This window comes from Silene latifolia, chromosome Y (genome assembly GCF_048544455.1).
Source record: "Silene latifolia isolate original U9 population chromosome Y, ASM4854445v1, whole genome shotgun sequence".
Lineage (NCBI taxonomy): Eukaryota > Viridiplantae > Streptophyta > Magnoliopsida > Caryophyllales > Caryophyllaceae > Silene > Silene latifolia.
In genome coordinates this window covers 476,843,348-476,862,418 of record NC_133538.1, presented here as the reverse complement: position 1 = coordinate 476,862,418, position 19,071 = coordinate 476,843,348, and positions in this window count along the sequence as shown.

Here is a 19,071-nt window from a genome sequence, read left to right as displayed (position 1 = left end):
TGACATACAATTGTACAATTGACAAAAATAAAATGGACTCCATATTACAAACATAGAAACCGAAATTTGGTGGACAAGGCTTTAGATTTTTGTCTTGTTCATTTGTCTTATTCTTTTGTCTAAAGACACTTGATAGTGACTTGACCATGCAAAAGCCTTACACCTACTTGTCTTGTGAAGACAAAAAGCAAAATAATTATGGTCTATGCAAGCCCTAGGCCACCGGTTTTTGTGTGGGATTATAGAGAGTTTTTATTCTCTTAATTCACACATCTTTTCATTCTCACATAACATGCAATATGTTCATGTATATTCTCTCTTCTCTCTCCTTAATATTCATTAAAAAGATGAGTATTAGATTAAATTTGTTCATATAAATTACTAAGATTACTAGAAGTAGTATATGAGTATTAGTAATAGATTTTAAGGTAAACTACAATACAAACATCTAGTACATGTTTATTTGTGGGATTAAGGGATTGTCTTGGGTGCTACTAATTGGAGAATCTCTACTTTGGGATTTTTGTATGTTCATCCATTATTGGAAAGCTCAAGAACTAACAAGAAGGAGATCTTGTTGGTGCCCAATATGACCGAATTCATATGGTGAGAAAATGTTTTCTTATCTTCTTTTGTTTTAGTTTGCATGCATAAAATCCACATTTAATTTTATGACAAATTAATTTCGACATATATGAGTATGTTAGTATGTATATGAATCTACATTTCCTTCAATCGGTATCATGAGCCACGGTTGTTTGCATGCAAATCGGTTAAAAGTTTTTCCGAGTTATAAGAATAACAAATAAAACTTGTAAAATTTGTGTTATTATGAGATATCACGAAATTAATTAATGCATGTTAATATTTCTGGTCCTAAAATGTTTTAGGATATTTTGGTTAATTTTTCGGATTTTTATTGTTCATAATTTACAATAATGGCATTTAAATGTGATTTTATGAGTAAAAATGTCATTTTTGGTCTAAAATTAGCTATACTTCGAATTTTCCATTGATTTTTGTATATGTTGTCACATATATTATTTTGAGATAACCTGTAAATTTTCATAATTTTTGGACTTGTTATGCTCGAAAAATGAATTTTTCATTATTAAATTCGGATTTAAGTGAAAAATAGGTTAATATGAGTTAAATTTCGAATCTAGTCATAGAAAATTAATATGTTGTCACATGCAATTTTACAAGATGTGTGTAAAATAATTGGCTATAAAGAAGTCTTTTTGCATGATTTATGAATTTTTGAAGAAAAATAGCATAAATAGTGACATTATTAGTGGAAAATTAATAAAAACATAATCTATGACTTAGGAAAAACGTCTAATGTTGCATTTTATTATATTTTTCAGATCTAAAATTGAAAAGTTAATGAAAATAATTTTTCCATGTTTTTATGATTATTTTATTAAAAATCGATAAACCGCAACATTGTTTTTCCGGTAAATTTTCGAAATTTTTTAACCTAATATTTTGAACATTATGAGTGTCATGGAATTTTTTCCAGAATGTTCATGAATTTAAATTTTGAATTTTGAATTTATTTGAAATTTTGTGATTTATTTGAAGTTTAATGGCTTATTTTTGTATTTTTGGTCCATTTATGAACAATTTTGTATATATGGGTTAATTATGGTCAAATTATTAGTGAAGACTATATTTTGAGTCCTAAGAGGTTAGGGTAATTAACTTATGCATAAATATGAGTTTATGCATTTTTGTGATTATAAAATGTTGAAATCACGCAAATCGTAAAAACCGAGTAATATACGATATTGGCTAATTAAAAAGCGATTTAGCATAAAAATTGAGCATGTTCATACATATTATAATGCTGCATTTTTCTTTATGATTGTCATAATTTTAATTTATGTAATTTTGAATTATGTAATTTTACTTAGTATGGCCTTAGATTTTAATTGGTATTTCCCGAAATGTATGGGAATATCGATTCGGTTGTAATTTTTATTGTGATCTCGTATCACCGTTTTGTAATTTAATAGATTTATTTTATTTTAGTTACAAATGTATAATAGGAAATTATGTAATTTATTATGTAATTTTATTCATTCCTGAGTTCCCAAAGACGGATTTCTTCAAGAATGGCGATACATAAAGACGGTGTTACCTCGAGATGCGTGAAACAACCGAAGTTCAAGGGACCAATGGAGTTGGTTTCCGAATATGTAATAGATAAATAGTTTTCTATTTTAGGAAAGGCCATACTCGGATTTATTTATCTTTATGCTTGCATTTTATTTTATGTCACATGCATCGCTAAATCGCCATAACTAAAACATGCATTTTTTATCTTATCGAGTTTATCGACCGTGTCAATTCAAATTATCGTAGTTCACCGCTTTAGTTCACTTAAAACGTGATAGATAATAAATTGACATGACCTCTCGCTAAAACAATTAATTGAGACATAGCCTTACCAAATAGTAGAAACCATGAAAACCTATTTCGCGAGGGAGTGCACTCGGCTACCCCGGGGTACAAACCTTGTTACGTAGGGGAAGTGGGTGATGAATGTTAATCCACCGAATTCATGTTGATAAGGGATGTATCGGCTACCCCGTGCCAAAGTTGATGTGGGTTTGGATAATGGACACATTTATTCGAAATTTGGATTGAACTCAACAAAAGTAATTGATAAGGGTTGCATCGGCTACCCCGTGCCCTTGTTGATGTGTTTTGGGCTATAGATAAACATTAGAGTAATTTTATCGACCAAGAGTTCTAAAAGTAGAATCGATTAAAAGGTTAATCCACCGAGTTATATTAATGAAGGTTGCATCGGCTACCGTGCCTAAGTTGATATGAATTTGGGTCTTGGAATCATTTATCATAGTTGGGTAGAGGTCACTATGTAAATGCTATACTTGTTTACAAGTATTTATAAAACGATGAATGTTAAGTTTTCCATTATTCCGTTATAATATTGTTCTATTTCTTTACCACAATTCATATACGATATCATTTCGGTTTTTGATTCAAATCTCCATTAAAACATCGTAACTAAAGACAAAATTTGAATTTTTCTTCTAAAAACCTCGTTTTATCCATTGGAAGGATCTCTTGTAGAGAGTATAGATAAAAGTTATTCGTTATCAAACAGGTTTTTGATTCTTGACTAACACATCTACTTACAATGGATTGTTTTTCATATACTTAAATGAATTAAGTACCTTGAAAAGATAAAATTGTTTTGGTGATTAGATTTTCAGAATTCGTAATTGACCAAAATAACGCAACCACTTCGATGAAAGTTTTAAGACTAAAACGAACAAATGAAGAGTAATCTTCATGAATTCAATTTTGCTTCTCAAAGCAAAGACTCATTGAATTAAGTGGGAGCATTCTCTTAAACCGTTAAGATGAGGACGAGGTTCAAGAAGTAAGGATTATGATGGAATTGATACAAGGTAATATTAAAGGTAAAGTTGTTGAGAATGACGATACTAAACCTATCAATCCCGACCGATAAAGTTTCCATTGTCTTAAAATGTTGGACACGAGAAAGGAAACTACCCCAAATTATTGAAGAATCAACAAGTTAGTTGTGGGACATCTAATGGGATCTTCTTCTTTAAATGTTTATATGATTGACATAAATTTTGCTAGTACTACTTCGTCAATATTAGAAACCGGTGGTGGTTTTCATCATTATGTTTGATACATGGGATGATAAGAATATGACGACTAGCAACAACAATATCGAGAGATAGAGTAATTGTGTACTAAATCTAGTTTTCGGGTTTGGAGTTGTACTTAATTGTGACTATTAAGTACATAAACTCTAAATAAGAATACAAACTTGTTAAGATACAAAAGAGGTTTCACTTTTGTGACCCTTTACACCACGATTTGATATATGGCTAGCCCATTATCAAGGTGATTATATTCTAAACCAAACTAGAATGATATATCATGAAGATGATGCAAGACTCAAATTGGTAACCCAAGATTAAACCTTAAATTTTGGAATGATGAACGCAAAGAGTTATCAAGTACTCTTGAAACCATTAGATTGTTAATGGTATATGCGTATCTTGTATTCAAAGCAAGATGTCTCGTACCTTTTGGTTGAAAAGGAGATCGAGGTTTTAAATCATTGATCCAAAATAGGTTGATCATTTTCTTTTACCAACAATTTAGGTTGACGCTAATGTGTTCACTTAATAAGGTAAATAGAGAAATCTTTGAAGAATTTCAAAGAATTCAAGGAATCATGATTTAAGTCGTGATGGGATTATCAAAGTGAAGACTTTGATATAAGCCAAAGGAAATGTGATATAGTATCACAAGTTAATCTCTCTTAGCACGCATTATGGAATAATGTGTGGTTAGCTAAGAAATCAAACGCTATTCGATATGGTTTGGATTTCAATCAAGTTACTTTGAGTTACTTGATCATTTTGGGGATTTTTGTCTAAATTATTTTTCCACTAAATCGAATCATATGAGATATGAAATGGTAAAGGTACCATGTTTGTAAGTTTTTCACAAGAAACAAATGCTCATTTTTCCCTTACAATTATCACGAGCACGACGGGTTTGCGGCTCATGAAGCTGTCTTTCTAAAATACAGGTTTATTTCTAGAAGACAGAGTGGGAGAAATTATTCAAGAGCCACAAAGAATGTTATGTCGCAAGAAACTGGTCTTTCTTGGCTACATGAGACGTTTTGTGTAAGACGTAGTTTCTTCAAAACCTAGGAGGTTAAATTCGTCACTTGTTAAAAATGATGAATTCATGCTACTTTTAAGAAAGTAAAGAGCTTATAACTTACAAAAGAAATTGTTTGATTCAAGTTGATTACTTCTAGAAAGTAATGAACATATGACTTACATAAGAGTGTTTAAGTCACAACTCAATACAAGGCTTAGAGCCATGAAAATCCGAATCAAAAGGGCTTGATTAGTGACAAAGGGTTTTGCACTAATAAAGAGATATTTCAAAGCATATTGGTTGCAAAGGGTTTTGCACTAATTGAAATGATTAAGTCTATTTGGATCTTCTTAGGGATTGTGTTTCATTATGAAGTTATGAAATACATAGCGAGTGAATCTAAAACCCACTTCTTCAATAGAAGGAATGTATTCAATACATGTCTTGAGTTTAGTAGATTCTTGCAACCCTAAGATAATGTGAGACTTGAGAGAGGGTCTTAAGTAGGACATCAATGAGTTAGAATCAACATTTTGATCATGTGACAAAACATTTCTCGATAAGTCGAAAAATTGTGTTTATACATGAAGTTTAGTGGGAGTTACGGAAGTTTTAATTAGTCCGATATGTGGATGACATATTGATCATTGAGAATGATTTAAGACTCTTGGAGTATTATAATACATCTTGAATATCCAGATTTATGAAGATAAATCCACATGATATTAGCGTCATTAAGAAGTCTTATGTTGATAAGATTCATGACTAGTTCAATTAAATTGAATATATTTGATTGATTTCATTTGCTTCATTGCCGAATCAATTAAAAAGAAATGATGTATAACACTTCATATGCTTTGAGTATGATGAATTGTTTTCAAAATCGAATTTAAGTAATCTTTACCAAGTAAGCTATAAAGATTACCCTTAAGTGCTTGCAGAAGCATTAAGGCTATGATGCAAAGTGTTTATGATGCAATATTGTGTAAGGGTGTTACACAAGTGACAATTGACAATTGAGATTGCGCATGGTTTCCGACAAAACCATAATCAAAACACATTAGGATGGTTAAGATACCATTGTGGCAATGTTTATTAAGAAATAGATTTTCAAGAATCGTTCTAGGCAGTAAAGAACAATGAGAGATATTTATAACGGAAATTGAGTACACTTGCGATCATGAGATGTGCAAGAAGGATGAATCCCGCACACTGTTGTGAAAACAAAGGGGAGCTATTCTTAGGCTAGAGGGCCTATGTCTTGATTGGATCTCGACACGTACTCAGAAAGTTTTGTAATGTAAATGTATACATTACAAAGGAAAACGCGTATGTAGTGAGGTTGAGTAAGGTATAAGAAATTGATAAAACCTACTAACCAAAGCCTTCTCAAAGGCTAAACATGATGAGTCATGTCATTTCAATTGAATTGAAATGAACAACTATGTACAAGATCAAATTAGATTATAGAACATGAAATAGTACTCGTGCATTGACTATTCATATGTGATAATCGCATTTGTCGTTCGAGTTTTACTTTAAAACTCTTTTATTATACTTTGTTACATCCAAACGGGTTGCAGAGACAATTGAACCCCGTTAAAGTGAACACGGATTAGCATTGTATTCGCCCATAGTCACTTGTATGAGGTGACGTCTCGAAGTGACTAGAGTGTGATGCGATTGATGGCAAGTTCAAGTGCCATAGAGTCATGTGAGATGACTAGTCGATCACATAGGCAGATTGTTAGGAACACTTTGTCGGGCAGAGACCGCTTATAGAGTTCTGGCAAATTTATAAAGCCTGGTCGTGGCGAGAGCTACTATAGTATTCTAATGAGTCAATTCTTTTGACTAAAGACTGTCGCCTAAGATGGCACAGTTTGATTAACTTTGATTTGTGTTACTACGACCTTCGTAAATGGGGTCAAATGGGCATATTTTGGGTTATGATGGTCGTGGCTAGTCGAAGGGAATAAGTGCGATAGGAATTGTCCACCCCCTTGTCGGGTTAAAACAATATCTCGGGGCCACTCGAGGAGTAATTAATCGGAAATGCGTGGCCACGCTCGGAAGGTATCCATGGTGGATAAATCCGGTCAATCAGTTATTCTCCGGATCGAGGAAACCACTCTCGATATGATCACTTGCAAGTACGACCGAAAGACACCTTGCATTGAGTGGGAGATAGTAATAGGACAAGAGAATTGGTGACGCACACTTGTCGAGGACAAGTGGGAGATTGTTGGGAAATGTGTCCTCAACAATAGTGCGATCACATGATTTAAATATCATTATTAAATCTCATTACAAGAATACGGAAGGGATGATACATTACATATATATAGTCAATCGATCCACACATATCGGTAATGATTGGGTCAAGGCTAGAGTTTGACATTACTGTCGTGCGACGGTGGTGATCATTGATCCCGAGGTCACACCTAAAGGACGATTCCCTTAATTGAAAAGGTTAATTAATTGTATACCGATACAGATTAATTAATTCCTTAAAATTGAACAAATTATCATAAGAGAGAAAATGACATCTTATTATAATGTGATTAAATGAGATTTTATTTAGTAATTTAAGAAGTTATATTACTAAAATTAATCGGTGTTTGCGAAACGCCGAGATGAGAATGATAGGTTAGTTATAATTACAAGATATTGTGAATTATACTAACTAGTAATTAAATGACCATTTTATGAGAAAGTAATTTTACATTACTAGTCAATTTGTTAAATATGATTTATTTAATTTATAAATGATATTTAATTTGTTAAATATGCATTTTAAATTAAAACATGACATAAGACATGTCACATGTCACATGACATACAATTGTACAATTGACAAAAATAAAATGGACTCCATATTACAAACATAGAAACCGAAATTTGGTGGACAAGGCTTTAGATTTTTGTCTTGTTCATTTGTCTTATTCTTTTGTCTAAAGACACTTGATAGTGACTTGACCATGCAAAAGCCTTACACCTACTTGTCTTGTGAAGACAAAAAGCAAAATAATTATGGTCTATGCAAGCCCTAGGCCACCGGTTTTTGTGTGGGATTATAGAGAGTTTTTATTCTCTTAATTCACACATCTTTTCATTCTCACATAACATGCAATATGTTCATGTATATTCTCTCTTCTCTCTCCTTAATATTCATTAAAAAGATGAGTATTAGATTAAATTTGTTCATATAAATTACTAAGATTACTAGAAGTAGTATATGAGTATTAGTAATAGATTTTAAGGTAAACTACAATACAAACATCTAGTACATGTTTATTTGTGGGATTAAGGGATTGTCTTGGGTGCTACTAATTGGAGAATCTCTACTTTGGGATTTTTGTATGTTCATCCATTATTGGAAAGCTCAAGAACTAACAAGAAGGAGATCTTGTTGGTGCCCAATATGACCGAATTCATATGGTGAGAAAATGTTTTCTTATCTTCTTTTGTTTTAGTTTGCATGCATAAAATCCACATTTAATTTTATGACAAATTAATTTCGACATATATGAGTATGTTAGTATGTATATGAATCTACATTTCCTTCATTACTCCCCAGCGGAGTCGCCAAACTGTGGACATGGGGGGCCCACGGGGCGCTTGGGAAAACAAGCGTTTGCATTTGTGGAGTCGCCACCAATTTTTTTGGGAAATTGGAACCGTTCGAATACTTCGCGTCACGTCAACACACAAAGTAGTGACATAGACACTAAGAACTCGTTAACCTTAGCATTCTATAACTAGAATGACTCTCGTGGATGCCAATGAACACGGATGTTCAAAGAGATCTGGAGTAAGGGGTGAGGGTACGCATTAGGAAGCTCTTTTACTGAACACCTAATCCCGCACGCCTCGATAGCGGCCTCTACTAATGATTAAGGAAATTACTCGTATTTGATATGTTGTCGATTATATGCATGTAATGCAACATCCATCGTTTTAATCCTAGCATGTGAGAATTAAACTATGTCGGTGAACACGTAATTTAACATACAATAGGGTCGAAGTAAGGATTTAAGGTTGATTACATGTGAGAACAAGCAAACAATATGATAATAAAGAGTATAAAAAATGAAATACGATAATTAAAATTACAATAAGTACAACGATTACAATTATTTACGTCGAAAATACGTTTAAAACGGATAATTTGAGAAAAGAAAAGGAAAATAATTAAGGTTAGAAAACGGACAAATTATTGGCGATATTACGATTAATAGTCGACTAATACGTAAAGCTAATAAACTAGGTCAAAGAAAGAACGGAAGTTCAGAGACAGAATTCACCCCGGAACAGGCGCAGCAGAGCTGTGTCCCTTGGAAGAGGCGCAGTGGTCACTGCGTCTGTTTCTGAGGTGAGTTCTGGCTGTGAAGCCGGAACTGCATGTCGTTAATGTTCATTAGTGAATTTAATGATCGATTACTGACATTCGACTCAAGGAGAAGTGATTTAACAGGTTATTTACATGTAAATTGGTCATAGAAGCAATAAAGATCAAACTTAAATGTATTAGAATGAACTATAAACTAACTATGAGTGAATTAAAGATTAGTAAGAGATTAACTACAACTAATTTACGTCAAATTACTAAGACTAAAATGAACGCGACACGCTATAAACTGACGAAAATATACAAAAGTCGAATCCCAGAGATTTGATATGAATGAATCGCATCTCCAAAATCCGGGTTTGATTTTAATGACGAAAACCCGCAAATATTGATTATAAGGGATTTAAGTCGGGATTTAAAGATGATAATTATACATATTATGATTATAATTATAATATACGAATGAAAAAGAAGACAATAAGAAAGAAAAAAACGAAAGAAGACGAATTAACAGAAAGGCGAGGAAGAAGAAGAAAAGCAGGAACTGCGGCAGCCTCAGGAAGAGGCGCAGCAGTTGCTGCGTTTCTTCTCGACGTCTGTCATCTGTTAATCCGTAAAAATAGGTTTGATAAAAGGGTTTTGTAAATCGTTTTTAAACATGTTTCTACGTAAACCTTACAATAATTTATAGAATAATAAAATAAAATAATAAAACATGGGATTTACACCCTCAGACTTACATGTTTGACGAAACGATAATGACTAAATAAATGATTAGTGATTGCTTGACTCGAATGTATGATGAAAGTGCCCTCGTAAGAGGAATTAAATTAAATTGGTTAGATTGATTGGGTGGATTGGTCAAATTGGTCGGTCATGCAACACGAGGCTGGTACTCAGAAGGATCCGAGCTTACGTGGTCGAAAGTTCAAGCACGTAGACGCCAATAAGCAAAGAGCACGGTCTTAGAATGCAAAGGGAGAAGACAAGGGCGGACACTCGCGTGAGAAATATGAGGAACGGAGGTCCCTATTTATACTAATCACACGGGGGAATTAGGGTTTCGGTAAAACTTTGGAAACAAATCTCAAAATGATCTGAAAATACGCAGAAAAGTGTTGGGGAAGAGGCGCAACAGCCACTCTGGCTCTTGGAAGAGGCACAGCAGGTGCTGCGTCCTTTCCCCAGGAGTTTTCTCCTGCGGAAGAAAGATTTTCCGCGTTTCTGTTATGGAATTGCGGTAGATCTCAACTTCCTTATTGTTTAAAATATAATTTCGGGATATATTTTGCCAAAAGATTAAAAGATTATAATATGGAATATAAATATCCGGAATATTCCAGAACATTCCGACTCGTCATTTTAAACGGTTTATTAGAAAATGAAGACGGTTTTTGACCTGGACTCCAAATGTACTCTAATTACTGTCAAAACGACCGTAAGGGCGCGTAGATGACGACCAAGGGGTAGACACAAGTATTTGAGCTATCACTTGACGATAAACTTACGAATTGTCATAAATAGTTTCGTGTACCAGACATGCGGCCCAATCATCACCGAGTGGCTTGCGGGAGGTGCAGAAATGAGGTATCTACAGTAATGATTAAAAACACAGACCCAATTTATACCATGCCCTAATCACCTATTCACAATCTCCCTAATTACCACGGCTCCCCTATGTCGTAGCATAGAAGAATAGTTACACATAAAGAGATTTGGGAAATTAACAACAATAAAAGAGGCAATTAAATTGAACATTCTAATTACTAATAGAAACAACAATTAATATAGAAGAAAAAAGAGACAATAAATAAGAAATAAGTGCAATAGAATAAAGATCGAATTAAAAGAACGATAATACCGAATACAACGAGTTCCAAAAGTGCCAAGTTCTAGGTCTCAAGAGTAGAGAATAAAAATAAAAGATGAAAGTTTCAGATCTAAAAGTATAGGGTAGAGGAAGAGATATCTTGTTCTATTGCCGTCATCCTATTTATTCTAAGATAGAAAAAAAAATATCCTTGCGTAAAAAAAAATATCCTCACGGCAGAATCTACTCGATCGAGTAGAATGAAACCACTCGATTGAATAAAATGAAGATCAAACAACTCAATCGAGGACACAAATTACTCGATCGAGGAACCTAGAAAACGCCCTTCTCGATCGAGTACAGTAGTTACTCGATCGAGAATTTTCAACAGAAAAAACATTCGATCGACCAGTTTTCAGTAGCCAACTTAGTCGATCGAGCTGTGTTAGCGTGGATGAACTCAAAACACTTTCCGAAGCCACTTCACGTGTCTCTAAGTGACAGATTCCAAACTCTGATTCTTCTTTCTCCAAAATGCATGTAATTAAGACTGGTTTCGGCTCGGTTATGCTCCTTTCCGGTTCATACCTGCAAATAATACAATACAAACGAAAGTGGACTATTTGTTGGAGTATGTGTCCTCAACAATAGTGCGATCACATGATTTAAAATCATAATTAAATCTCAGAATAAGAATATGTAAGGGTTGATTCTTTATATAATCAACTGATCAACATTAATGAGTAATGATTGGCTAACTAGAGTAATTAATTGTATGTCGTTTCACGGTGATGATCAGTTGATCCCTTAAGGTCACACCTATAGGACAATTCCCTTAATAGACAAGTTGATTAATGGTATGTCAATACAAGTAATCAATTCCTTAAATTTGAATAATTCATTTGTGAGTGAGAATATTTATATCTTATTGTAATTTGATTAAATAAGATTTATTTTAGTAACTAAAAGATTTTATTACTAAAATTGATTATTGGTTATGAAACAATTGAGATAATAATGAATGGTTAATTATAATTACAATATGTTGTGAATTATAATTATATGACCCATTTTATTTATGTGATCAAGAATCACTAGACAATTTGTTATATGTAATCTAATTAATGTATAGAATGATATTTCTTTGATAAATATGCAATAATTAATTAATAACATGTTACATGCTACATGCTACATGTGATATATTGTGTGACAACTGACAAATTGACAAAATAAAATGGAAGTCCATTTTACATATGGACCGAAAATTGGAGGGTGGAATGAGTTAGTGGATAATTTATTTTATGTGATAAAATGGACATAATCATACCTATTCTATACTAGCCTTACACATCTATATTTTGGAGAAGAGAAAAAAGAAAAAGAGGCAGCCATGCATTGGCACAAGACCTTCACACCACCCGGCCACTCCTCTTTTAAAGAGAGAATTTTGTTCTCATTTTTTCATTCTTATTCAATTTCATATCATTCTTATTCTTTCTCTCCCACTTCTCTCTAAAACAAGTTTTAGAATACATTAAATTGTTCATCTAATATTATCATAAATATAAGATTACTAGTGTAGTAATAGAGATAATATTAGAATCTATTTAAGGTTTCATAATACACTAATCTAGTTAATTAGTATATTATTTTAAGGGACTTGTTTTGTATTCAATCAAAGGAGAATCTCTATATTTTGGATTTAGGAGGATCATCCATAATATTTGAGCTCAAGAACAAATACGGAAGGTGTCCTTATTTGTGCCCAAATTTTCGAACCATCAACAATGTAAGGACCACTGTTTTCTCATTTTATTTCTTAATTAGTTATGCATGCACTAGATCTAAATAATTCATATTAAAATGTTAATTAATTCACTATAAGAAATGTCTTATAAGGGGTATATAAACCTAACAATTGGTATCAGAACATAGGATGTTGCATGCATAATCGATTTATAGTTTTTTCGAGTTATTAGTAACTTAATTAAAACTATAAATTTGTGATTTATTAGATAAAGACACGGAATATTGATGTATGTTATATATTCTGGCCCTAAAATATTTTTAGATCATTTTTATGCTTTATGGTATTTTATTGCTCATTTTAGTGATTTTTAGCTATTTTATTACATTTTAATGACCTTGAAATTTTTATATGTCCTGAAATGCATATTTTACTTATTGTATGTAAAATTTCGTATATATTTGATTTATTTTGCATGATTTATGATTTTTATGAGATAAAAATGAATTAAATGGAGGTAAAATGGTTAAATATAGTTAAACTTTGAAACAGGCCATAAAATTTTAATATGTAGTCACATGCATATTTTACTCAGTGTGTTTAAAATTTGAGATGAACTTGATTCATTTAGCATGATTTATGAATTTTTTTTGCGTAAAAATGACATAAATAGTGACTATTTTAGCATAAATAGCTAAAACGAATTACATGGCATGAGAAAATTATTTTAGGTTCAATTTATATCCCACTTATAATATCTAAAGTTGTAAAATTGATTAGATTAATTTTTGTGTACTTTAGATGTTTTATTTGATAAAACCGATAAATCACAACTACATTTTCCTCAAAATAAATTCAAAAATTTTAACCATGATTTTTGACATTATGAGAGTCATGGATATATTCCAGAATGTTCAAAAATTTAAAATTCAAATTTTAAAATTATTGTAATTTAATTTGGATTTATTTCATAAATGTTATGATTTTAGGGTCAAAATGAGCATAAGATTATATCAAGTCGAATTATTGTCAAAAATTGAGTAATGACTAATTTTTAAGTCTTAAGAGTGTTAGGATAATTAACTTGGACTAAAATTATATTTTAGTATTATTAAGTGATTTTAATAAGTTAAAATCATGAATTTCCATAAATTCGGGTTATATAATCGATATAAGTTAAATAGAGTAATTTGGCATGATAGACACATATTATAATGCTGCATATTTCATTATTTAATGTTATATTTTATTTATGTAATTTTTAATTATGTATTTTATCTTAGTATGGCCTTAGATTTTAATCGATATTACCCATAACGTAAGGGAATATTGATTCGGTTGTAACTTAATGTGATCTCGTATCACTTTTATTTTTACTAGTTTTTTATTTTACCAATGTATAATAGGAATAGCTATGTATTTTTATTATTATTTGTAATTCCGGAGTTTCTTTAAGACGGTGCCGTTCGAAAAGGCGTTCCGACGAAGACGGTATTCTAGGGAGGCGTGCCACTTGAAGATTCAAGAAGCCAAAGGAGTTGGTTTCCGAATTTGTAATAGATGATTTGATTTTCTATTTTAGCCGCTCCCACCACACCTACTACTAGGTCAACCGCCGCCGCAAGGGAAGCCTATGAGGCCTACCTAAAAGAGTCGGCCGCGATCAAGAACGTCTTGATTTTCTCTATGGAGCCCGATCTCCAAAGGAGTGCTATTAAAATAAGCACGGCCTATGAGATCTATACCAAGCTTATGACCATGTTTTCGCAAGCTCCTTGGATCATCCAGTATGAGGCGGCCTCCGCATTTTTCGAAATCAACATCAAAGAGGGCCAAAAGGTTAGGCCTCATGTGTTCAAATTGATTGAGCTTGTTGAGACTCTTAAGATCCATGGGGTTGACATTCCCGAACAACTCGTCATAGACCGAGTTTTGCATTCCTTGAACAAAGTCAAAGCATATGTGCAGTTTAGGGAAAACTACAATATGCAAAATATGAAGACTTCTCTCCATGAATTGCACAAATTGCTTGTGCAAGCCGAGAGAGATATGGGTCTTAATGCTAGTTCAACCAAGGATGTGCACGCAATTAACAACAAGAGCAAAGGGAAGTTTAAGAGGAGTGCTAGTAAGAGCAAGAAACCCACTTCTTCAAGGGAAAAGGAAAAGCAATTAAGAAAAGCTCTTCCAAAAAAAGTGCTACTTCCGAAGACAAATGTCATTATTGTAATGGCATAGGACATTGGAAGAGGAATTGCCCAAAGTATCTTGGAGATATCAAAGCTGGAAATATTGTTCCAGTAGGTAATAAATAAAATTCTCCCTATCATTCATGTTTTGAATTTCAATCTCAACTTTGGTATTTGGATACAAGTTGTGATTCTTACTCTTTTTAACTTGTTTTTAAGAGCACCTGAGCAAAGACAAAGGCAAAGACAAGCAAACCTAAGGAGGCTTCTTCAAGGGAAGCTAGAGTAGCCGCCCATAGTAGAAGACCTATGGAAGCTTGGCCTTTATAATGATAGTCTTCGTTTTATTGTTGTATTTTGAACTTGTGGTTTTAGAACTCTTTTAATTTCCTAGTTGGACGTGGAAATTAGTTTATTTCATTTTGATTTCAAGAACAAGAAGTTGTATTTTGAATTTTAGTGGCTTGGTTTGCAACCCAAGTCACTCGGTTTGTGGAAATTTTTCGTTCTAAAACTTGTCATCATACACCTTACCAATCAAAACATAAATTATGTTGATTTTAAATAATCATAAAAGAATTACAACGATAGAGTCATTGTAATTAGTTAATAAGTCATGAATTTAATTCTCACTTATGCTTTTGTGACTTAATATCACATCTTATTTGATATAAGAAAGAATGATTATAAAGTCAAAAAGAGTTATTTGAACTCTAAAAGCGAAATTTTATAAACCAATTGGCTATATCACTTATAACTATGACTTAAGACCACTGATAAGACGGGTTTAGTATGGTATAGAAGTGTCGATTTATGTGAGTAATTGGTAACATAAGTGGATTTTTCAAGGTTTAATTGTATAAACCTCCACTTTATAATTTTAATTGTGTTATGAGATTTTTTAGTTGAGAATATATATAAATGAGTGTTGAAAGTGTGTTGGATTGATTTACATGATCATAAATGTCTAATGATTTGGGCTCAAGTATCAAGTATTAATTTTTTTTTTTTTTTTTTTTTTTTGACAACAATAAACTTTGATAAATAAAATAGTTCAAACTACATAGGTAATCTTAAAGTACAAACAAAGGAACAGAACCAAACCTAAAACTACTTGATACCCAAGTAACAGAAGAAACAGTACAAGTAGTTTCAAGCGAAGAAACAAGACGACTCTTTTTGAACGGTGGATGGTAATGGGCGTCGAACTCGATAAAGTGGACTCCCTTCCGCTTCATTCGCATAATGGCAATTGTACTTCGGGTGTACCTGCAAAAAGAAACTGACAACATAGACCTTTTCTTCGAAGTGGCAGTTGCGCGACCCGTGAAACCTTTAGTGAGGGAACGATCCTTGGAAACCGTGGTAAGTGAAACATCTCTGACAGCAGCGAACTCGAAATGGACTGATGAGATCTTAGTAGGATAGGGAGAGTCGGAATTAAGACGAGTTTTTTTATCAACTTGTACGTCAATCTCCTCCTTAACCAATGCATCATTTTTAGGCTGGTCAACATTACTAACATGAGAAAAGCTCTCCCGTGGAGGAGAGGTGTTGGGAACTTCTGCTGTCCCGTGAACGACGTCATGGGGAGTTCCCGTCTGGATAGTTTTAGAGATGAGGGGACGAACCCTCATAAAAGACATAGACCTTGGGTGGTAGAAACCCAAATTCGTGCCATGTAGCAAATTTTCGTAATCTTGAGATGATAAATGAAGCGTGTTATGAGATCGCTTCTGGTTGGTGAAGCTGAAATGAGGAGATTTTGTGGTAGGAGAAGAGGAAGAATTACAGACCTGTGTATCATTCGAGGTTTCATCAGTCACGGTGCCACTATCAGAAACCATGGGCTCATCTGGTGAACTAGAAATAGGACAAACAGCAGGAGATGAAGCTGAATACGATAAGGTCATCTTGCCAGTTGCTTCAACTTCAGAACAGAGCGACGATGCATTAGTTACAGACTCGGTTATCTTTTCGGCCACTTCAGCAAATTGTGGTTGGGTAGAAGAAACTTTTTCCGGATTATGAAGAGAAGAAACAAACAGCTTTCCTGCCCGAGCATCATCAGCAGCTAAGGAGTCCATGACAACTCGCTTACCATTTTTGTTTATCACTAAAGACCGCTTAATGTCCTCCAGCTCATGTGTAATATCTTTATTATTAGGCTCAATCGACATTGCCTCCTCCAAAGTAGAACATGCCTCTGATAACCTGTCCAATTTTTTAAGGGCAGCAGCCTTACGAAAAAGAGCTTTAGCATGGCGTGGGAAGAAGTTCAAAATCATTGAGCAATATGTCAAAGCTACCTCAGGAGCTTGAAGCTTATTCGCACACGCTGTCAAATTTAAACACAAAGAAACAGCGAGCGGCAAAATTGCATTTAAATCAAGTGCATTTTTTGCTTTGAGAGACGAACTGAGCAAACGACATGCCTTATCATAACAATCACCGGCCTGATCAAACTGATGCTGACGAAAAAAGTTATTACCCAAATCTTTCAGAGCTTGAATTTGAGAAGAAGATGAAAAGTTCAACTGGTTAAGGACCTTCAGAAATTCAATTTCTTCATCCGACAACTTCTCATTACCATAAATAAGGACGAAGAACTCAAAAAACTCGGTAGCGGAAAAGGAAGAAAAAGTGGAAAAGGATGACATATTTTAACTACAGAAGCAAACTAAGGTAAATTCTAAAAAAAACCAACGACGAAAACTTGAGCAAAGTAAGTGAAAGAAGGTGAAGGCAAAGAGGAAAAGCTACTACAACCAACCATCCAGACAACACCAACCCAATCACGACCTCCCAAAACGCCGACCAAAGCGAAATGTACAGAAAAGACACCACCTCCAACAACCTCTAAGAAATAGGACAGCCCCACATAAGAAGGATACCAAGAAAAAGGTGAAATCAAAGTAGCGGCAGCCAAACTCCCAGAAGGACTCAAAACCCACCACAAACCAAACACGGGAGCAGGACAAACTCGGAACACACAAGCCCCGTCAAAGACAACAAACCCTTGGATTACGAAACGAAACGGATGTAACCAACAGACGATATGTAAAAACCAAAATAGATCAAATCAACAATCCGAAATAAAGCCTCTGAGATAAAGATTTCTGATGTGATTTGAGTGAACTAAAGCATCATGAAACAAATAAACTTAGAAACCACAAAACAACTTTGCATCTAAACAACAGCAGGAACTCAAAACCCCGAAATTGATTCATCAGAATATAGCTCACAACAGAAAAAGCAAGCTTGAGGACGTAAAAAGGCGGTAGAACAAGTTAAAATCGGACTCGCACCCCTTGGAACAAACCAGACACAAACAAATCTTAAATCAACCTTTCAAAAAACATATAAAGACGAAGGAAACGAACCGTCAGATTAAAACTAGGCAGTCAAAGAAAGAAGCAGGAAGCCCGATAACGACGGAATCACCATAAACCAAAACTCTGAGCATCTAAATAAAAAGAGGCAGAAGAAAGGTGGGTCGAAAACGGAAAGAGGAGGGAAAACGAACTTCAGTCAAGCGTTTGAGGCCGCCGGAGATAAGCTGAATCTCCAGCGGCGCCGGAGGGGCGAAAGGGAGGTCAGGAGGATGGCGGTGATAGTATCAAGTATTAATTGAGCATTAAGGTTGAAGTCAATATGGAAACGGATCAACAATGCCAAGCAATTGAAGAGCCCACTTTATGGCAAACATCATCACATGGCTTTGTCTCCTAATGGGCCAACAACAAGGAGTAGTATAATACGGGAAGATCAAGTCAACGGAAAAGAACAAAATTTGCGTCGCGTTTTGGACAAGATTACGCGCGACCCGTATATGATTGTGTGCGACTCGCCCGTGTGGCAGTAACTCGGGGCTGTTTCTTTTTTTTTTTTTTTTTTGGTGAAATGTGAGTATAATATATATCAAAATATCAAATATACATAGGTATTTAAATGCTAAAACAACCCATCAAACTATCACTCAACTAGACTCATTCTTTTAAGCCATTCCAAATCATTTATAGTTATTTGCACCCTTTTCCTGCCTCGAACTCGAGCTCGACTCTCCTATGTAACCTTCTTGGCCACATGTTCAGGGCACATCAGAATTTTCTCATTCCTGCATTTGTTTCTTCTGCCATATACGTCTGAAAACTCAAAGATCATAGCATTCTCCCGAATTCCTTTCGCAAAGACAAGATGCAGTTCTCTTCGTACACCAGTTCAGCACCCCACTCTCAGGGTAGTCCCATCTAGTCAGCTTGTTCACCTCCCTAACAACTCT